General features: G+C 42.0%; 1 protein-coding gene across 3 annotated transcripts in view; it reads right to left on the bottom strand.

Moving 5' to 3' along the window:
* REC114 (REC114 meiotic recombination protein) overlaps positions 1–23,646 on the bottom strand; it is a 183,611-nt gene that overhangs the window by 118,458 nt on the left and 41,507 nt on the right. The gene's annotated exons all lie outside the window — the stretch shown is intronic.

Here is a 23,646-nt window from a genome sequence, read left to right as displayed (position 1 = left end):
AGCCTTGAGAGTGTCACAATATGTTTCCAAATGAAAATCCTTTCCCCAGGGGAGCATTCTAACAATAAACTGAGAGACCCTGAGGAAGGGCGATTTTATTTTTTTTGAGTGCTTTTGTTTGAGTTCAGCTAATTTGTTCATTCATTGATTCAGCAAGCATTTGTTGGGCTTTCTCTGTGTCAGACACTAAGCAAGGTAACAGAGAAACAAATCTGAATTGGACACAGCTCTTCTACTGAAAATGCTTATAGTCTGACAGAGGGATAGACACAGGTAATTTGCAATGTAATGTGGAAGATACGCACTAAAGGGACAGACCAGGTATCGTGCTGGTGCAATTAAGGAGTGATGCATTCAAATGGGAGCAGTAGGAAAGGTGTGCCAAAGAATAGAGACTCTTTTTTCGTCTTGTGGTAAAATTCACATAACACAAAATTCATTATTTTAGCCATTATGAAGTGTGCAATTCACTGGCATTTAGTCCATTTACAATGTTGTGAAACCATCACCACTATCTAGTTCTGGGATATTCTCATCACCCCAAAAGGAAACACCATACCTCCTATCAGTCATTCCCCCTTTTCTGATCCCCCAGTTCCTGGAAGCCATCAGTCTGCTTTCTGTCTCTATGGATTTGCCTGTTGTGGATATTTCATATAAATAGCATTATACAATAGACAGCCTTTCATGTTTGGCTTCTTTTACTTAGTATATTTTCAAGGTCCGTCCATGTAATTGCACATATCATCAGTACTAAATTCTCTTTAACGGTTGATTAATACTCCATTATATAAGTATACCACATTTTGTTTACCATTTATCAGTTGATGGACATTTGGGGGTATATCCACCTCGATGGGGACTCTTGAACAGTGCTTTATTGATCTGAATAAAAATGGCTTTGCTATCCTTATAAAGCAAAGCAACACAGACTTCCAGGCGCCATAGTATACAGTTGTTTACTGCTCTACAACTTCTTCCATCTCCAGAAACAGCAAGGACAGGTTGAATATTAAAAGATAACCAAAAAGAGATAACTGGGATCAAAGGCAAGGGAAGCATCTCTGGGACCAGAAATTTGCAACAGCAAGCAAGGGTGAAAGCCAAGGGCATGCTGGGCTCCAACTCTGGATCCAGACAATGGTGGCAGGAGACCCATTCCAAAAGAGAAACAGGAGCCAAACAGCTTCACGCAAAGCCGGAACAGAGTCAGGCTCCCTGCGTGAAGCCAGGAGTAGGAGTCAGTGCCCCTTTTTTGAGGGGGGCTTCGCAAGGCTGCCACCCTGCCTCTTGGTGTAACTGTTTCCAGGTCAATAGGAACCTGAGGAGACAGCAGAACAGACACAACATCACAACCAGAAACTGAGCCAAGTCTCCTGCAGGCTCTGAGATTGGATAGCCCCATGTTGCAGCAGGAGAGGGGTGCCGAAACGTGCCTACATCGGTTCTGGACTGGGACTTGGGGAGTTAGAGGAAGGCACAAGCACACCCCTTCCACCTCTAGAAAGTAAAGGAAAGAGTGATGTATAACTGATTCACTTTGAATGGCAGAAAGTAACACAACATTGTAAATCAACTATGCTTCAATAAATCTTTTAATTAAAAAAAAAGGAAAGATGAAGAAGCAGAGAATTTCTCTGTTTTAAGGTCACTTAAAATGACCTTAAAAATCAAAAGTCTAAAACACATGAGGAAATCTAATTCTAAGAAAGACAACAGAAGCAACAATAAGAATACAAACTCACTTCTGAAAAAATTTAATCAAATAACACAGACTGACAAAAATGTTTTAAAATGATAAATACAACATGGGTGAATATAATTCATAGATTATATTATAAATCATATATAACAATTAAAGTTGTATTGAAAGTGAAAGTTGCTCAGTTGTGTCCGACTCTTTGCTACCCCATGGACTATAGAGTCCATGGAATTCTCCAGGCCAGAATACTGAAGTGAGTAGCCTTTCCCATCTCCAGGGGATCTTCCCAACCCAGCGATCGAACCAATGCAGGGAACTCCTACTCCTGCATTGCAGGCGGATTCTTTACCAGCTAAGCCACCAGGGAAGCCTATATAATAATACAGATAATATAATACTGAAAAAAGCTGGACACAAGAGTATACAATACATGCTTACACTGACATAATGTGAAAGAAAAAAAACATACTACAAACTAATCTATGATGTTAGAAGTCAGGAGAGTGGTTATCCTTGAAACAGAGCCCAAAGGGGTGCTAGAAATCTTTCATTTCTTAACTTGGGTGCTTGTTACATAAATGTCTTCACTTCATGAAAAGCCACTGTTACATATATAGTCAATCCTTTTTATTTGCCGATTTTATATCTGCAAATTTGGCTACTCATTAAACTTTCCTTGTAACTCCCCCAATCAATATTTGCCTCCCCTTTATGGTCCTTCATAGACTTACACATTGAGGGGAAAATTCTGAGTCATCAGATCCTTGAAGTCCCACCAAAGATGGAACAAGGCAACACTCGGCCTTCTTGTTTCAACTCTCATATAATAAATTAGGGTACTTTTTGTAGTCTACCTACTGTAACGTTTTTCACATTTATATGCTTTTTGTTGGTGATTTCACTGTTTGAAATGATTCCCAAGCGTAACGCTGAAGTGCTGGCTGGTGTTCCTGAGCTCAGGCAGAGATGTGCCTTATGAAGAAAGTAAGTGTGTTGGGGCTTCCCTGGTGGCTTAGACAGTAAAGAATCCGCCTGCAATGCAGGAGACCTGGGTTGGGAAGATCCCCTGGAGGAGAGCATGGCAACCCACTCCAGTATTCTTACATGGACATAGGAGCCTGGCGGGCTACAGTCCATGGGGTTGCAAAGAGTCGGACACAGCCAAGCAACTAAGCACAGATAAGCATCCTTCAGACATGAGTTATAGTATTGTTGGCTTTGAGTTCTATGTTAATGAATCAACAAATTAAAAACTTGCAAGCAAGACATTTTCCTGGTCTCTGCTTTGTGGGTGAATCTACACGATGATGTGCTTCCCTGATGACTCAGAGGGTAAGGAATCTGCCTGTAATTCAGAGACTGAGATTTGATCCCTGGATTGGGAAGATCCCCTGGAGAAGGGAATGGCTACCCACTCCAGAATTCTGTCCTGGAGAATTCCTTGGACTATGCAGTCTATGAGATTGCAAAAAGTCATACACAACTATCAAAGATTCCCAAATTTATCATAATTACAAAAAAAAAAACCCTTCTTTATTCTTTTATGTGTTTCCACGTAACCATGTGTAATTTATTCTCTAGGGTGTAAACCTAAAAATATTATTGCTCAATCACATGTGTGCATTTCCAATTTTATTAGCAATCCTTAAGTTATTTTCTCATGTAGTTGTACTAATTTAAACCATTGTCCATACTGTTGAAAATTCACATTTCCCCACATCTTCAATATTGATATTGTCTGTTTTAATTTTTGCAAATAGTCATTATTGTTTAGATATCCATTTCCTTGATCACTAGTGAAATCAAGCAGCTCTTCATAAGCTCACTGCCCATTTTGTTTTCTTCTTATGTAAATTCCTTGTTCAGCTCCTTTGCCCATTTTATATTAAGTGTGTCTTTTTGTTATTAATTTATAGCAGTTCTTCATATATTCTAGATACTCTTCCTTTGTCTGTTAAATATATTGCGAATATTTTTACTGGTGTTTTAGTTGTGTTCTAAGTTTGTCTATGATAATTAGTTTTTATTTTTAATGGATTCAAATCAATTTTTTCCTTTATTGTTCATAATTTTTGTGCCTTATTTAAGAAATCCTTTTTTTTTAGAAGCTCATAATGATATTTACTTATTTTCCCTTCTCACAGTTTTACAGTTTGGTTTAACATTTAGGTTTAATACATCTGAAATTTGTTTTCATGCATGGTGTGAGGAATCAGTGTTTTTGAGCTAATAATCATTGAGAAGAAGCTTTTTTTTTTTCCAAAAACATCTTGGCATTTTGCATAATGCACATGTGTCAGACTAGAAATGGCAGAAAGTTTGCAAAGGAGGGAGGAAGCAGGAAGAAACTGGGGATAGTAGAGGAATTCCATGTATCGTTCAATTGTGAGTGCTGCGACCTTGTGTAGGCAAAGCAATCATACAACAACCACTCTGAAGAGGTTTACAGTGGGTCTCAGTAATTTACAATGGAACATTAACAAATATTTTTCCATCCCCTCACCCCCTCTAGTCAGTTGAAATATGTTCTGGGACATTGTGAAAACTATGAGAAAAGAAAATAAGTAGTTTTACTCTGAACTAAACACAACGAAAAAAAGGAGGTCTGCAGCAAGAAGATCCCATTTCAAAGACTAAGCTAGTGGGTTGGGAATTTTCTGCTATTTTGGAATAGCTTTGAAGCTTATATTCATTCATTCATTCAAAACACATGTATTGATAACCTGCTCTATTTTAGGAAGTAGCTTGGGTACATAAAATACTCCTGTGTATCTTGGGTACACAGGAGCTATAGATGAATAAGTCCCACTTCTTGCCCTCAGTGAGCTCCCTTCTAGGCAAAAACACAAATACAAGGAAATAAGTCTCCATCCTAGGTGATAAATGTGAAAAAACAAACAAACAAACAAACCAACTACAGGGTACCACACAAACTTAGCACAGAGCACAGAGGAATGATGTTTTCAGGTCCAGGAAGGCAGATCAAAGACATGTTCCTGGAGAAGCTAACACATGAGCAACAACTCATGAAGGGAACGAAACAAACATGGGCTGAAATTTACCTTCTTTTGCATAAATCCCTAAATTTCTTTCATTCACTAAGAAAGTTTTTAGTTAAGTGCCTACTGTGTGCCAGGTGGTAGAGACACAAGAGGAATACTTGTGAAAAGATGGTCATGCATACTTAAAACTAATACAATGTTACATATGAATTGTATCTGAGGGGAAAAAGGGCAGACAGGAGTACAGAGGTTGATAAGACAAATCCTCCAATGGAGAGTTGTACCCAGGTCCAGCACCCAATTCTGTCTGGGAGAATCAGAGAAGAGGGGCCCAAGAAATATGTGGTTCTTGGGTTCAAACTTGATAGGTGAATGGAAAGTTTGCCAGGCAGAAAGGTGGGAAGGTGTCCATTCCGTGGAGATTGTAGGATATAATGCAAGAAGCCTGATCACAACCTCCCTTCCAGCTGTGCTGCCTCATCCATAGATCTGACTCAGAGAAGAAAAGCAAAGCCATTCTCTGAAGTATTGTGGCCACTGATTGCACAAGAGATGACCTCCTGACAAGTAGATAAGGTCTAATGCAGTAACTGGGCACAAAGGGCTTTGCACAATTAGCAGGCACTGGAAACTGAATTCAGTCTGAATTCCTTAAGAATTTAGAGAATACAGAGTATTCTGTATTCACCTTATTAGCGAATGAAAGAAATTTAGGGATTTATGCAAAAGAAGGTAAATTTCAGCCCATGTTTGTTTCGTTTGCTTCATGTGTTGTTGCTCATGTGTTAGCTTCTCCAGGAACATGTCTTTGATCTCCTGCCTTCCTGGACCTGAAAACATCATTCCTCTGTGCTCTGTGCTAAGTTTGTGTGGTACCCTGTAGTTTGTTTGTTTGTTTGTTTGTTTTTTCACATTTATCACCTAGGATGGAGGCTGCGCTGTCCAGTCAGAGTAGAAGCCTGTGCTCAGAGATAAGAGGGCACCTGGTTAAAGCCTCTGGTGCCTGGAGTACCCTCAAGTCCTGGAGAGCTTTTGGATGCTAGATCAGTCCACTAGTAGCCTCATGACTCTAGGTCTTATAGTCAAGCCCTGCACAACTGCTCACACTCATATACAGTGTACAAAGTAATAGAGAGGGTAGCAAGACATTTTAGGGAACTTGTGAAAAATGGAAGTGTTAGTCACTCAGTCGTGTCCAACTGTTTGGGACCCCTAGCCCACCAGGCTCCTCTGTCCATAGAATTCTCCAGGCAAGAATACTGGAGTGGGTAGTCATTTCCTTCTGATCCAGGGATCAAACCCTGGTCTCCCCATTGCGGGCAAGTTCTTTACTGTCTGAGCCACCAGGGAACTTGGAATCTAGGGCAACTCTGGGTAAGATATAAGAAAGGTCAGGGACTTCCCCGGTGGGCCAGTAGCTAAGGCTCCACGCTCCAATGCAGAGGCCCTGGGTTTACTCCATGGCCAGGGCACTAGGTCCCACATGCCACAACTAAGAGTCTTCATGCTGCAACTGGAGATCCCCCACGTGCCACAACTAAAAGGTCCTGAATGGCAGAAAATAAGACCCACTGCACCAAATAAGTGCATGAAATTTTTTTTAATTAAAAGAAGAAAGTCATAAGAGTTCACGGTTACTGAGTGTTCACTATGTGCCAGGATTGTTTTAAGTGCTTCACAAATATACTCTTCTAATTCTTAAAAGAGCTCCATGAAGTGCTATTAGCGCATTTACCAGTAAGGAAATGTAGGGACAGGGATGTAAAACAATACACAATGCACAGCTATTAAGTGGCAAAGAATTTGAACGTGGGTGGTTTGACTTAGCTACCAAACCACACCCATTCTAGAGAATTAAAAGATGTTGCTGTAGAGGCAAGCAGGGAACAGATCATGAAAGACCTTGTATGCCTTGCTAAGGAGTCTACATAATTCAACAGAGCAGTCCTGCATTTATCTGTTTTATATATTGCACTTCTGTTTGAAGATTTCATTTAGATACAGGGTCTGCTTCTAAAACTGCAAAGGCAGTGGCGGTGACTGAGGAATTTTGAGTTAGAGTGTGATGTGGTCTTTTGATTTGCCTTTTAGAAAGATCAAGCTGGCAGCAGTATGAAGAGTGAACAGGCGGTATCTACAACTAGAGGGAAGGCCATTGCAATGTTCCAGATGAGAGATGAACAGGCTTGATGAAGAGTAGGGTAGCAGGAATGTGTATGCAATGTATTTAGGAGGGGGACTCAATAGGACAGAAGAGACTGATTGAATGTGGAGGAAGAGAGTAAGGGGCCCGGGAGGCTAGGACTTCACACTCCATAGTCAAGGGCATGCTTCACACATGTGCACATTGGTTTGCATGCACACACTATGCCTAGAGGAGCATTACTGGCTCCAGGTAGGAAGACACACACTCAGATTCACAAATGTATTTCCACACGAGGTGTGGGAGTCTGCAGCTCTCCTCTCTCCTCTGACCCTCCGTCAGGATCCCATTCTGAAATCTGATGCTGTTCTATTACAGATAAACTTGCCATAAATCTATCTATCTGCATGGTTCTCAGCCTGGGGCATCCCACCCCTCCACAAAGGGAGGTTTGAAAACGTGTGGAGGCAATTTTAATTGTTACAATGACCTGGTCATGCTGGTGACCTTTAATGCCCAGGGAACAGAGTTGCTGAACAGTGTGCAAAACGAAACCGTACCCATAGCACAACCTCTGAGAAATACTTGAAGAACTTTGTACCCCCAAAAGTCCCAGACTTGAAACTTATCACCTCCCATTTACCAGATGGGGCAAATTATCATTTTTGAGCCTCAGTTTCCAGACCTGTAAGATAGGAATCTATTACCTGCTTCCCAGGATTCTTATGAGGATTCTGCAAGGGAACCTAATACTTAACATGGAGTTCTTGATAAGAATAGTTTCCTTTTCTTGTTTAGCATCACAGTCCTTTTCTCAACTTCCTTTTATGGGTCATGAACTAGTGTTCTAATTTCCAAGAAACAAATGTTGCTCCCGCCCCTCTTATGATCCTGGTTGCAGAGCAGGCTGTGCAGTCCACTTCAGGGGTAAGTGATTGACAGCAAAATGTCCCTTGAAATAACTCATGAACAGCTTGTGGAAGTTAGCTGTCAGAAATTCCAGTTCAGGAAGAGTTCTTTCCAGCACTAGTGGCTGTCAGCCCATTATATTTATAGAGACGGGGCAGCGTGGATGAGTGGATGGTTCAAGCCCAAAATGGGGGTGAAATGCTGGAGAGGTCTGTGCCTGAGTTTCCTTTACTTTAGAAATCAGAGGACTAATCCTACAATTAATCACTGAGTTGTCTGAAGTTTTCCAACCAGTCTCTTCGAGATGGTAATAACAGATACTTATGTTCGATTAACTCAGTGATTAACTAAAATGTCTAGCACTTAGCTAAACACTTTATTTGTGCATGTGTGTTTAGTTGCTAAGTCGTGTCTGATTCTTTTGTCATCCCACGGAGGCTGCCAGGCTCCTCTGTCCATGGGATTTCCCCAGCAAGAATACTGGAGTGGATTGCCATTTCCTTCTTCTCCAGGGGATCATTTTTATTTATATTACCTCTAAATGTTCATTAGATCATCACCAACTTGATGGACATGAGTTTGAGCAAGCTCCGGGAGCTGGTGATGGACAGGGAAGCCTGGCAGGCTGCAGTCCATGAGGCTGCAAAGAGTTGGACACGACTGAGTGACTGAACTGAACTGAAATGTTCATAACAATTTTCAAGGCAATTCTTGTATTACTTATAGATGTGAACATTGAAGCTTGGCAAAGCAGAGTAGCTTACCCAAGATGACACTGCTGCAAATGATCAGGTTCATTTTGACATTGGCTTTTCTTGACTGTGATGCTGTCTTTCTTCACTAAATGCAACAGAGGACCGGGAAGGCTTCTGCTGCGTTTTTTCATTCTTTTCAGCTCATACTTCCCTTTGTGTTTGACAATAACAGTCCTGATCTCTCTTGAAGTGTGTGTCTGGCTGTGGGGATCCTCTGTCCAAGTTCGGTGAAAGGCTGGGTGTCAGTAAGGATCCCTGGGCTATGGTGGGGTGCCCAGCACTGGAGACTGAAGGTAGACCAGATGGTTGGTTGTGGTACTCTGTGTTGACAGTGACTGCTAAGTGATAATGACTGTAATTGTTGCTGAGGTCACTGATGCAGTGTTAAGAGCCAATGATCCCCTGATTGGGTGACCACTCAGACTGATTTATATTTGTGCCATGCTGTTCATTGAATATCACCTCTCATTGTATTATTAAGTGAAGTCTGACTTTAGAATGCTGGCCTCATTCTATACATTACTATGAAGAAGGCTAGTAAAAGGAGTTTGATATTTTTTGTTGCATAAAGAACAGTATTATTGTGAATATCAAAGAGCATTTATACATTTATGTTTTCTTCAGTTCCCAAAGAAATACAACTTCTTTGTAAAAATCTGGAATACACTTAACTATCTTTATCTGTTAGCTGCCTAGCCAGCAACTCTAGCAATACCCAGGATTTTTTTTTCAGACCTCTCCCGCTCCTGACCGTAGCCCATCTCCTTTGGGTGGGTCCTGATTATTTGGGGATAATCAGGATAATGACTCAGAAATGGAGATGGGACACAATATGACCAATGAGACTCAAGTGTCAACTATCTGGGCCATATGAGAAAGAAACTTCCTCTTGTTTTAAAAGCTCTGCCTGCAGAGGGATCATCTCCCTGGGACATTATGGTTCAGTTCGGTTCAGTTCAGTCACTCAGTCGTGTCCGACTCTTTGCGACCCCATGAATCACAGCACACCAGGCCTCCCTGTCCCTCACCAACTCCCAGAGTTCACTCAAACCCATGTCCATCGAGTCAGTGATGCCATCCAACCATCTCATCCTCTATAGTCCCCTTCTTCTCCTTCCCTCAATCTTTCCCAGCATCAGGGTCTTTTCCAATGAGTCAGCTCTTCGCATCAGGTGGCCAAAGTATTGGAGTTTCAGCTTCATCATCAGTCCAATGAACACCCAGGACTGATTTCCTTTAGGATGGACTGGTTGGATCTCCTTGCAGTCCAAGGGACTCTCAAGAATCTTCTCCAACACCACATTATGGTAAGCAGATGCAAACTTCTGCAACCACTTTGGCACCATGAAGGGAGCCAGCCTTGGGATAAAGCTGCAGCCTTGGAAGGCAGAACAGAAAGAGGGAAGGAAACCAGACTCTGAAGGGGAACAGCATCAATGAACCCCTGAACCAAATAAGCCCTGAAGCTCCACTCACCTCTGTCCTTTTCAGCTATATGAACCCATAGATCCCTTTATTTTTCAAGCCAGTTCAATTTGAGTTTTCCATTTCTTGCAATTAAAAGCAGAGGTGGTTGGTTAACTGCCATAGAAATCTAGAAGGAACATAAATAACAAGCTCATGACAGCCTACTATCAAATCAAGACACATTGTGAAGTCCATCAAGCCTGCATGGCAATATTTAAAGTGATTCTCATTACCTTTAGCTAGGGGACAGATTGTGCTAAAAATCAGACCAAGATCTGATTGTGAAGGAAGATGAATTCATAGCCCTAACAAATCTATGCTAAAATCAGGGTCCTGGTAAGATAAAATCAGGATCCTGACACATAGGATAGGCATATTTGGGTAGATGCCTTTGAGAACCTGGAATCCTCTGGACCAGCAGAGGTGCCCCACACTTTTAGGAGAGTAGCTTTCCATTGCCAACCCTAGATTGATAACTGGGGTTGGGTTTCAGCATGGCTTTAGGGGGTAAATATTGTCTTTTTTGTGTAATAAAAGAGATTATTCCCCAAAAGAGCTTCAGATAGTGACAAATATATGACAAAATATATATATGGAAATGGATCTCAAGATTACTGTACAGAAAGATTTGATATGAGGCTGGTAATAGAAGATTTAATGATATGGAGACACTTCCATTGTGCCATGCTGTGCTAATTTGCTTCAGTTGTGTCTGGCTCTGTGTGACCCTGTGGACTGTAGCCTGCCAGGCTCCTCTGTCCATGGGATTTTCCAGGCAAGAATACTGGAGTGGGTTACCATTCCCTCCTCCAGGGGATCTTCCTGATTTAGGGATCAAACCCATCTATGTCTTTTATGTCTCTTGTATTGGCAGGTGGGTTCCTTACCACTAGTGCTACCTGGGAAGCCCTGACACTTCCATTACTTTGTCTTTGATATGACAAGGATGCCTGGAGCTGGCACTAATAAGCTGCTGGAATGGTTCCCTGAAGCTTGGAATCAATGATGGTCTACAGGAAATAAGGTAGAGATGCCTTGGCAGAGTGTTAAGGAGGAGGTCAAAACCCTCAAAGAGGTAAGCATTTGAATGGACTTCTTATGTAATGCCAGAGAGCTCTCCAGCTGACTGTGTTCCCTGGGAAGACCCAGAAGACACTTCCTTCATTAAGGCAACGAGGAACATGCTAGAGAGAGGGCTCAGTGCTGTCGGTCTTCTACAGGCCAGTGTTGATGCTAAGAGATGCTGCTGCAGAACTGGCATCCCTAGTGTCAATGAGATGATAGAATTCTGGAATAGGGAGGTCACAAGGCAACACTTAACTTCAGAGACAATGTGGGTGTAATAACCATAATGAACATCAAAGTCAGTTGGAAATCAAGGGCCTTGATCCATGGGGATCAGGGCAGTGGCTAATACACAATGATGTTTCTAAGGGCAGGAAGTGGACAGCCAATGAAGATGTGGCTTAACTACTGTGATCAAAATAAATCAGTAGAGGGTGAGCAGCAGGTTGATTGCAATGAAAAAGTCATGATTTCTCACCTATTTTCCAAACCTGAGCCAGATTTTAGAGCACATGATTGAAGGGGCTGAGCTGTGTTGAAGAAGAACCCTGCAGTGCCGCATCAAGAGTATGTAGCAGATACTCTCCCAATCCTTCCTCCAAAGGGACCTACAGTCACTAGTGTAATTGCACACTGGGTGCAGTGAGAAGATCCAGATATTTGAAGGCTGCTGGACATAGGATTTTAGTTGACACTGCTATCGTGGGGACCCAAAAAATGCCATTCTGGTCCCCATGTCTAGGGATGGAGTATGTGGAGGCCAGGCATTACTTGGAGTCCTGGCCCAAGTCCATTTTCTCAGTCTCTGATTGCATAATTGAGATGGATATACTTAGCGTCTTGTTCCCTGGCCTGCGGGGCAAGAGTCATTATAATAAGGAAGGTTTAAACCACCGCCCCTGGGCATGATAGTAAATCAGAAATAATACTTCATCCAGCATGGAAGAGCAGAGATTAGTGCCACCCTGAAGGACCTAAAAATCAAATGAATCAGGGCAAAGATGGTTCATTGCTTTTACCATAAGTCTAAACAAATCATAATCCCAATCCCAGCTGTTATGCCAGATATGGTATCTTTACTGAGAAGATCAATACAACCTGTGGTACTTGATAGGCATCTACTGAAATGGTGAAGGTGTTATTTTTAATCTCCATCAGAAAAGCAAATCAACAGCAGTTTGCATTAACCTCCAACAGAGAGAAGAACACATTCATAGTCTTGCCCTAGAGCTAGATTGCTTCTCCTACCGTCTGTCTCATTGTAGTCCAGAGGCACCTTGATAATCTCCACATTCCACAGAACCTCATGGTGGTTGGACCACTCTATTGACGAAATCATATTACTTAGAGCTGGTAAGTGGGAATGATAAGTATTCTAGAAGCTTTAGTAAGGCACCGGAATGCCAGAAGGTAGGAGATAAATCCTATAAACATTCAGGGGGCCTAACACACTGTGAAGTATTTGGGGGTCCAATAGTCTGGGGTGTGCTGGAATGCCCCCCTCCAAAATAAAGGAGAGACTATTGCACCTCATACCCCCAGCATTGAAAAGGGGCCACAGTGCCTGGTAGGTCTCTTTGGATTTTAGAGATAACACATACCATGGTTGGGAATATCATTCAGTCCCATTTATCAGATGAATCAGAAAACTGTGGATTTTGAGTGGAGCCTAGAGTCAGACAGGGTGCTTCAGTAGGTCCAGGCTGTCACAAAAGGCTCTGGGCTCATATAACCCACAGAAGTCAATGGGGCTAGAAGTATCTGTGGCAGATAAAGGTGCTGCATGGAATCTCGGGCAAGTTCTATTGGGAGACAGTAGCAGTACGAATTCTTGAGGTTCTGGACTACTCAAAGCTATGCTGTCTGCAGCAGAGAGATGTTCATCATTCAAGCAACAACTCCTGGCATGCCATTGAGCCCTGGCAGAAACGGAGTATATGACCATGGGGCACGAGATGACGATGTAACTTATGAAGGTGGGATCCCGTCACTTCCACTGAGTCACAAGCTTGAGAGGCACAGCAGTAATCAATCGTATGAGAGAACTGAGTTCAAACAAAACTGGAGAGTTCAAATAATTTACACTATCAGGTGTTCCAAATCCCCACGCCACCTCCTTATGTGGTACTAATACCTCTCCCTCAGCTCAGACCTAAGACCTCATGGGGAGTTCTATATGATCAGCTAATATAAAAAAATGTTAAAACCTGATTCTCATTCATGAATGATTTGTTGCTATGAGTCAAAGATATACTGCTGACCCATTATGGCTCTACTCAACGCCATAAACCTCCTAATAGACAGAATGCTATGCGGTACATCTGGTCATCGACTTTTGTGGAGGGAAAAAGCAACCTGAGGTAAAGTGTATTAGCATTTCATCGCATGATTATCCTTTGTTTATCCATTTGAGTTGATGGACATTTAGGTGCTTTCTACTTTGACTATTATGCATAATACTGTTATGAACATCTGTGCATAAGGTTTTGTTTGAACACATGTTTTCTAATCCTCTTGGGTGGAATTCCTGGGTAATATAATAATGCTATGTTTGACTTTTGGGGAAACTGCCAAACTTTCCCACAGAGGCTGCACCATTTTACACTCTCACCAGTTATGTATAAGGGTTCCAATTTCTCTACATCCCACCAGCGCTTGTTATTTTGTATTTGTTTTTTCAGTAGTCATCCTTGTGGGTGTGAAATGGTATCTCGTTGTGGTTTTAGTTTGAATTCCCCTGATGGCTAATGAAAGATTCACTTTTCTTTCTTGTAAGCTAGACCACACATTAAAAAATAATACGGGTTGTTATATTTCTTGTCAAAGTGTTTGTAGTGGACATACCCAAAATACTTTTCCCACCACAGAAGAGTCTTTCTCTGCAGTCAAGGATTATTAGGGTTAAAGGGAAAAACAGATTAGAGTTAAGTATACAGATGAACAGCTAGAGGGAACAATATGTTTTCAGATAGCTAGAATTGGTATCAGGAGAGGATTTCACATAAAAGATTTTGACATATGGAATAACTAGCATAGACATGAGATGGCTAATAGCAAGGCAAGAGTTTGTTGAGGAGATTGCCTCCCCCGTTACAACAGAATGCTCATTTTGGGACCATATTCATGTATTCAATATTTGGAGAGATATAGAAACTGTTCAAACCTAGTTTTTCCTATGTCCAGAACCTTCTCATGCTCTGGATCTGAAAATCATATCTTGAAATACGGGATTTAAACTATATCCAAGTGACTACCTAGACTACCCCACTGGATTGTTAATATGACAACACAGCTGCAAATCATTCATTCATTCATTTAAGAACTAGTTATCAATGGGACTTCCCTGGCAGTCCAATGGTTGGAACTCCATGCTTCCACAGCAGGGGACATAGGTTCAATCCCTGGCAGGGGAGCTAATATCCAGCATGCCATGCAGCATAACCAAAAATTAAAAATAAATAAAAATGGAAAAAAGAACTAGTTATCGAGCATCAAGAACCAGCATTGGGAACAGTGGCAGTCATTGTTCAAGGTACAGAATATATGGGATTCAACATGACAGAGCATGTCCCTGGTCTCCCAAGTCTTATATTATAGCAACACTGAATACACAGTTCTTGCCTGGAGAGTCCCAGGGATGGGGGAACCTGGTGGGCTGCCGTCTGTGGGGTCGCACAGAGTCAGACACGACTGAAGCGACGCAGCAGCAGCAGCAGCAGCAGCAGCAGAGAGCCTCTAAGTGTTCCTGGACCTGCTCCTCTCCCTTTTAGAGTTTCTACCCTCACACAGGACAGTCACTTCTTCAGAGCCCCCATGGCACCCTCTCAGAATGCAATTAGAATGATCCAGATAGAGACTATCAAGTGTGCACTTTCACAAAGAGACAATCTCGATTTAATTAGACCGAGGATGCCATTAACCCATTATTCAATCAACTGAAAGGCCCTCTAACCTAAAAATTTGGAAATGCAAATGAAGGCAGACACAGTTGGAGAGATTTTTAATATCTAAGTGTCCAAGGGCCAGGTGACAGCTCACTCCGCATGCACAGTTCACACTCTCTGAGCCTTTTCCCAGTAATTACTGTAAAAAGCTTTGAGATACCTTGAGCATAATCACAGTTCTGGGAAAACAAATTAGACAGTACATTAATTATGTTGGTTGCTGAAAATATGGGGGGCCAGGGGACCAAATGCAGAAGGATTGGGGCCTTAGAGACAGCCAGGATGGAACTGTGTACTTCAACTTGTTAAAAACACAATCCAGGACATCTGGGAGAATTGTCATCTGGAATTCATATGGTCACAAGGAAAAACACTGCTGACAGAGAACTTGATGATCAAAGGCGGATTCGGCAAACCACCGAACTAGTTATTGAGCGTCAAGGACCAGCCCTGAGAATGGTGGCAGCCATTGTTCCAGGTACAGAGTATATGGGAATCAACAAGGGCTGGGCTGGACCCTATAGATGAAGCAAGGTGTGATGTGGGAGAGCCATGGGGCAAAACTCTCCTGAATGCCAAGTCAGAAAGGGCAGAAAGACACACTGAATTGATACTCTCCAACCTGAATGATTGCTGAGGGCAAACCAATCATCATTTCCAAAATTGGCTGGAGTTTCTGCACATCACCACCATTGCCAATGCTATAATATCTTCCACTCTCTTTTGCCAATTATCAATTTCTGTTTATCTTTCAAGACAGTTCCAATGTGATTTCTTCAACCAGATAACCTACATTAATCTCTCCCTCCCCCAAGCACTGGTGGCTTACTTCCAAAGCCCATATACTGATCATGGACTGCCTTAGGCAAAGAATGGGACCTTTATTCAGCTCCCCATTTCACTCCCAGCTCCTTCTTGCCCAACAGCTATCCTAGGCTGGCCATTCAATTAATGACCACCCAACCCTCATTTAACAAATGACCAATCAGTATTGCTGGAGCTCTTTCTTTGTGCCAGTCCCTGTGCTGGACGCTGGGAATATAGTGCCTTTTGGACAAGTCTAATATGGTTCTTGTCCTCTCAGAGCTTATACTGTACATCTCTTAGGTTGTTCTCTTCTTGACTGAGAGGTAGTAAAACATATAATTCACAAGAGCTGATTACACCAGCCAGATCCTTTAGGTCCAAAAGGGACAACCAGGGAATGTGGAGCAGGGCAGGGAAATACAACTGCGTGGATCACAACAAACTGTGGAAAATTCTTAAAGAGATGGGAATACCAGACCACCTTACCTGCCTCCTGAGAAATCCATATGCAGGTAAAGAAGCAACAATTAGAACCAGACATGGAACAACAGACTGGTTCCAAATAGGGAAAGGAGTATGTCAAGGCTGTATATTGTCACCTTGCTTATTTAACTTATATGCAGAGTACATCATGAAAAATGCCAGACTAGATGAAGCACAAGCTGGACTCTAGACTGCAGGGAGAAATAACCTCAGATATACAGGTGACACCACCCTTATAGCAGAAAGTGAAGAGGAACTGAAGAGCCTCTTGATGAAAATGAAAGAGGAGAGCGAACAAGTTGGCTTAAAACTCAACATTCAGAAAACTAAGATCATGGCATTCAGTCCCATCACTTCATGGCAAATAGATGGGAAAACAGTGACAGACTTTATTTTCTTGGGCTCCAAAATCACTGTGGATGGTGACTGCAGCCATGAAATTAAAAGGCATTTGCTCCTTGGAAGAAAAGTTATGACAAACCTAGACAGCATATTTAAAAAGCAGAGGCATTACTTTACTGACGAAGGACTGCATAGTCAAAGCTATGGTTTTTCCAGTAGTCATGGATGTGAGAGTTGGACCATAAAGAAAGCTGAGTGCTGAAGAATTGATGATTTTGAACTGTGATGTTGGAGAAGACTCTTGAGAGTCCCTTGGACTTCAAGGAGATCAAATCAGTCAATCTTAAAGGAAATCAGTCCTGAATATTCATTGGAAGGACTGATGCTGAAGCTGAAGCTCCAATACTTTGGCCACCTGATGCAAACTGACTTATTGGAAAAGACCTTGATGGGTCTTTTTTGCGAAAGACTGAAGGCAGGAGGAGAAGGGGACAACAGAGGATAAGATGGTTGGATGACTTCATCGACTTGATGAGTTTGAGCAAGCTCTGGGAGTTGATGATGGATAGGGAAGCCTGGCGTGATGCAGTTCATGGGGTCACAAACAGTTGAACACAACAGAATGATTGAACTGAACGGAATCCTTATGTACACCAGGGTGAAGCTTCCAGCTTAATACTGGAGTCCCAGCTTAATACTGCCTGGACCATCAGTATGGGGCTGGGACCCTCGGAGAAGAATGAGGCTTTTTTACCTGCCCTTGTGATGACCCAAGTCACCCAGAAATGCCCTTCTCTCAGCTGTATGGCTAACCCTTTCTGAACCGAACTACTGATGTTTGAGTTGAGACAAATGTAAAGTAGACGGAAAAGTCTTTACCCTGAAGACAAGAGGGTATTCCTGGTTCTGATGGTTACGAATTAATGGCCTTAGATGACTCATTTAAAGATCTCAGATTCAGTTGCCTCACCAGAAAATGGGGATGGGCTTAAATCAGAAGGTCTCTTAAAGTCTTTTCTGAGTATAATTCTGAAATGTAATACCCAGGGAAGTACATAAAACATGAATGTAGATTTTAATCATTTTCATGTAGTGACCACCCAGATAATCAACACAGGTCAAGAGAAACTATATCTAATACCATTGGAGCACCTTTACATGTCCCTTTCTAATTATCCCCCCTTTTTCCCCAAGAGGGGTACACTATCATGATATGTACAATAATCACATCCTACTACGCCAAAGCCTTTGACTGTGTGAATCACAATAAACTGTGGAAAATTCTGAAAGAGATGGGAATACCAGACCACCTGACCTGCCTCTTGAGAAACCTATATGCAGGTCAGGAAGCAACAGTTAGAACTGGACATGGAACAACAGACTGGTTCCAAATAGGAAAAAGAGAACGTCAAGGCTCTGTATTGTCACTCTGCTTATTTAACTTCTATGCAGAGTACATCATGAGAAACGCTGGGCTGGATGAAGCACAAGCTGGAATCAAGATTGCCAGGAGAAATATCAATAACCTCAGATATGCAGATGACACCACCCTTATGGCAGAAAGTGAAGAGGAACTAAAAAGCCTCTTGATGAAAGTGAAAGTGGAGAGTGAAAAATTTGGCTTAAAACTCAACATTCAGAAAACAAAGATCATGGCATCTGGTCCCATCACTTCATGGGAAATAGATGGAGAAACAGTGGAAACAGTGTCAGACTTTATTTTGGGGGGCTCCAAAATCACTGCAGATGGTGATTGCAGCCATGAAATTAAAAGATGCTTACTCCTTGGAAGGAAAGTTATGACCAAGCTAGATAGCATATTGAAAAGCAGAGACATTACTTTGCCAACAAAGGTCCATCTAGTCAAGGCTATGGTTTTTCCTGTGGTCACGTATGGATGTGAGAGTTGGACTGTGAAGAAAGCTGAGCACCGAAGAATTGATGCTTTTGAACTGTGGTGTTGGAGAAGACTCTTGAGAGTCCCTTGGACTGCAAGGAGATCCAACCAATCCATTCTGAAGGAGATCAGCCCTGGGATTTCTTTGGAAGGGATGATGCCAAAGCTGATACTCCAGTACTTTGGCCACCTCATGCACAGAGTTGACTCACTGGAAAAGATTCTGATGCTGGGAGGGATTAGGGGCAGGAGGAGAAGGGGACGACAGAGGATGAGATGGCTGGATGGCATCACTGACTCAATGGATGTGAGTCTGAGTGAACTCTGGGAGTTGGTGATGGACAGGGAGGCCTGGCGTGCTGCGATTCATGGGGTCGCAAAGAGTCGGACATGACAGCGACTGAACTGAACTGAACCTAAGTATGCAAGCCTAGATTGAGGTAGTTTAGTTTTGCTGGTTTTTAAATGTCATATGGATGAAATCATGTAGTGTTTATTCCTTTGTTTCTGGCTTTTTTGGTCAAATTGTGTTCATGAGATTCATCTATGTTGTTGTGTATAATAGCTGGGTTCATTTTGTTGCTGTATAATATTCCATTGTATGCATTGAATATATAATACAGTTTATCCATTTCACTGTTGATGGACATGTGGGTTGTTTCCAGTTTGATACTTTTGAAAGCAACACTGCTACGAATATTCTTGCTCATGTACATTCTTATTTAGGAACTTCTGAGTCACAGGGTTAGCAAATCTTTAATGTTATTCAAATATGCCAGGTTTCCAAAGTGGTTACACCAGAATTATACTCTCTTATGTGGAATCTAGAAAAAGGTTACAGATGAACCTACTTGCAGGGCAGGAATAGAAACATAGAGAACAGACTTTTGGACATGGTGATGGGGGATGAATTGGGAGATTGGGACTGAGGCATGTGCACTGCCATATGTGAAACAGACAGCTGGTGGGAAGCTGCTGTGTGGCACAGGGAGCTCAGCTTGGTGCTCTCTGGTGATCTGGATGGGTAGGGTGGCTGAAGGGTGGGAAGGTGATCCAAGAGGCAGGGGATGTATGTATACATATAGCTCATTCACTTCGTTGTATAGCAGAAACTAACACAACATTGTAAAGCAACCATACCCCAGTGAAAATAAATAAATAAAAACAGTGTAAGAGCGTTCCCCACCCTAGCCATTACCTAGCACTGCCAGACTTGAGAATTTCTTTAACCCATCTAATGGATGTGTAACAGAATCTCACTGTGGCTTTAATTTGTATTTTTTGATTGCTAATAAGACTGAACTCCTTTCCTTAAGTGTATTCACCATTTTGACTTCCTTTTTACAACACGTCTGTTCGAGTACTTTCCCATTTTAAAATTATGTTGTCTTTTCTTATTGATTTGTAGGTGTTCTTTATATAATGCCAGTTATAAGTCTGGAAAATATCTCTCTCCACTCTATGTCTTGTTTATTCACCCTCTTAATAGTGCTTTTGATAAACAAGTTTTTAATGTAGAATAATTTTCTCTTTTATGATTGGTACATTTTGTATCTCTTATGAAAATTTTTCCTTCTCTAAGGTCATGAAGGTATTCTCCCATATTATCTTTTAAATACATTATTATTCTATCTTTAATTTTTAGGACTCCAATCTATATAGAGTGTTCCAATTCATCAAAAAAAAATTTTTTATAGATGATATGGGAATAGTGTCAGATTTTTAACCACATGGATACCTATCTACATGATCACTTCTCATTTCTCATGTTTTCCCCAGTAATCTGCAATATTATTTTTCTCATATATTCATATCTCTACATGCAAAAGCTATTCCTGAGTTCTCTATTCTACTCCACTGGCTCAATTTTCTATCTTGGCACCAAGATCATACTGTCTTAATTGCTGTAACTTCTTAGTAAATCTTGATATCTGCTCAAACTATTTCCCTTATCTTGTTCTTTTATAAGAATGTCTTGGTTAATCTTCACTTTCTATATTTCCACATAAATTTTAGAATCATCTTGCCATGTTCCATAAAAGCATCTTGTGATTTTAATGGGGATTGCACTGAATCTAGTGATCAGTTTAGGGAGAGCATTTCTACTTTTACAATATTGGCTTCCAGTCTGTGACTATGGCATATAGCTCTTTTTATTTAGGCCTGCCTTAAGTCTCTCAAAAATTCATAGTTACCTTCCTTGAGGTCTTGTAGTGGACCATCCACAATAGCTACTGACCTCACAACTATCTCAGTGCTCCTCTCCAGCACTACCGTTCACCCCAGGTCTCTCTATCCACTCAAGCCCAAGCCAGTTCAACAGGGACAAAGACTCTTCTTCCAACTCTACCTCCTCAAGCCATCTCCTTTTCACCATTTCTCTTCTAAGTTATCCCAAATGCTGTAACCAATCTCTACACCAACTCGACCATGAGCAAAATTCTCTGTTAGCCCTGATGCTCCCTGCTGGTGCCACACAAATTTACTGGCATGTGGCCTCGGTCTGCTGGCAGCATACACCCCCATGGTAATGCTCCATCACCACCATCTGAAAAGTCAGTTTCTCAAGAGAGATGCAGTGGCCTCAAGAATTCTACAAGTCCACGGTGCTTGTCCAAGATCTGGGGATGACCGCAAGGGACAATGAACCAAGGAGGCTGGGGTAGACACTGATGAAGGGTACTCCTTCACCTCCCTCTGCACAACACACAAATTCTCTGCAGCACAGACTGACATATTGTCTGTGGTCCACATTCTCTTAGTTCACTCAGGCTTATCATGTGACTTCTTTCAGCCTTAGCTTCCTTATCTGGAAAATCTGGACAACACCTGCCCTGGCAGCTACCTGCCCTGCATCAGCCACCTGATTCAGCATTCGTTTCAACCATGTTATCTTCTGCCTTATTCTACTATAGAGACTCGTCAGTGAATTACTTACATTTTGGTTTCTTTTTCAGATAGAGGTGGCCATGACATGACATAGCTCTACTGATGAGATGCAGGCAGAGGACCCCAGGGAGGCCTTCCCTTCCGAAAAAAAGGCAATGTCTGACCAAGAGGAGGCTGTTGCTTTTTACCCGTTACAGTTTGTGTCACTCAATCCCCTTCCTCTCTGTCTGTAACATGGATGGGATGTCTGGAGGGGCAGCATCCATCCTATTCTATTCAAGAAACAAAAACACACTAATGGTGGCAAAACAGGTAGATAGAAGAAAATTGAGCTTCCTTGGTGGCTCAGACAGTAAAGAATCTGCCTGCTATGCAGGAGACCCAGGTTCAATCCGTCAGGAAGATCCCCTGAGGGAGGAAATGGCTACCCACTCCAGTATCCTTGCCTGGGAAATTTCATGGACAGAGGAGCCTGGGGGGCTACAGTCCATGAGGTCTTAAAGAGTCCGACACAGCTGAGTGACTAACACTTTCACTTTTCAGAAGAAAATTACTTCTTCATAATGACTTTAACCAGTCAGACAGTGCTGAGTTTCCTAACTTGAAAACCCATTCATGTGAGAAAAAATAAACTCCTTACTTGTCTGAGTAAGTGGAAGGGTTTTCTAATGCTTATGGCCAAAAGCATTCCTGATACACTTACATGACAAGGTTGTGATAAGAAATAAAGAAGAATGCATGGAAAAACTCAACAGTACCTTCAGCAGCTATTATTATAGACCGCTGTGTGTGAGCCTGTTGCTTCTTTAGACAGACTACTGCTGCTGCTACTGCTAAGTCACTTCAGTCGTGTCTGACTGTGCGACCCCATAGACAGCAGCCTACCAGGCTCTTCTGTCCCTGGGATTCTCCAGGCAAGAACACTGGAGTGGGTTGCCATTTCCTTCTCCAGCACATGAAAGTGAAAAGTGAAAGTGAAGTCGCTCAGTCGTGTCCGACTCCTAGCGCTCCCATGGACTGCAGCCCATCAGGCTCCTCCGTCCATGGGATTTTCCAGGCAAGAGTACTGGAGTGGGGTGCCATTGCCTTCTCCGCTTTAGACAGACTAGATACTTCCTAAAGACAAGGGCCAAGAAAATGGACTGAGCACAGAGAGGAGGTCAATACAGACTGAATTGAACTGAAATGAGATCTCTCCTGGGCAAAATGTTTCATACTGACATGCCTATTTTAGCCTTTGCTTTATTATATTTTTTACAAACTGAAGTTTTGTGGTAACTCTACATTGAGGAAATCCACTGGGACCATTTTTCTAACAGCATTTGCTCACTTAGTGTCTTCAGGGTCATATTTTGGTAATTCTTACAATATTTCAAAATTTTACACTATTATTATATTTTTTATGGTGATATGTGGTAAGTGATCTTTGAGTTACTATTGCAAAAGATTACAACTTGGAAGGCTAGATGATGGTTAGCATGTTTAGCAATAAAGTATTTTTTAAAATTTCTGTTTATTTACTTGTTTTGTTTTTGGCTGTGCTGAGTCTTCAGGGCTACACATAGGCTTTCTCTGGTTGTGTTGCATGGGCTTCTCATTGAGGTGGCTTCTCGTATCGCAGAGCATGGGCTCCAGACACATAGGCTTCAGCAACTGCAGCACAGAAGCTTAGTAGTTGTGGTGCACAGGCTTAGTTGCCCCATGGCATGTGGGATCTTCCCTGACCAGGGATCAAACTGGGGTCCCTTGCATTGAAAGGCAGACTCCTAACCACTGGACCATGAGGGAAACCCAGGTATTTTTGATTAAGGTATGTATATTTTTTTAAAAACATAATACTATTGTACACTTTATAGACAATAGTGTCAACATAACTTTTATGTGCACTGGGGAACCAAAAAATTGTTGTGACTCACTTTATTGCCATATTTGCTTTATTGCAGTAGTCTGGAACTGAACCTGCAGTATTTCTGAGGTCTGCCTATTCTTAGGGGATCTAGCAGAGGACAGATGCATCAGTCTGTTCAGTGTAATGAACAGAAATCACTCTAAGTATTTTGTCCAGAAGGAGACTTAATACAAGGAATTAGGTATGTCTGGGGAAGAGATTTGTGGTGTGGAAGTCAGGGTTCTGCCACCAGACTGCTGAATAAACGAACACATCACTGAAGTTATCAGCAACCCTCTATTGCTGCTCCCTCTACAGATACCACAACTGGACTTTAATCCCACAAATATGGA

Source organism: Bos taurus, chromosome 10 (assembly GCF_002263795.3).
Source record: "Bos taurus isolate L1 Dominette 01449 registration number 42190680 breed Hereford chromosome 10, ARS-UCD2.0, whole genome shotgun sequence".
NCBI classification, from domain to species: Eukaryota; Metazoa; Chordata; class Mammalia; order Artiodactyla; family Bovidae; genus Bos; species Bos taurus.
Note: the sequence above shows the minus strand (reverse complement) of the source record. Positions and strands in the feature narration are given on the sequence as shown.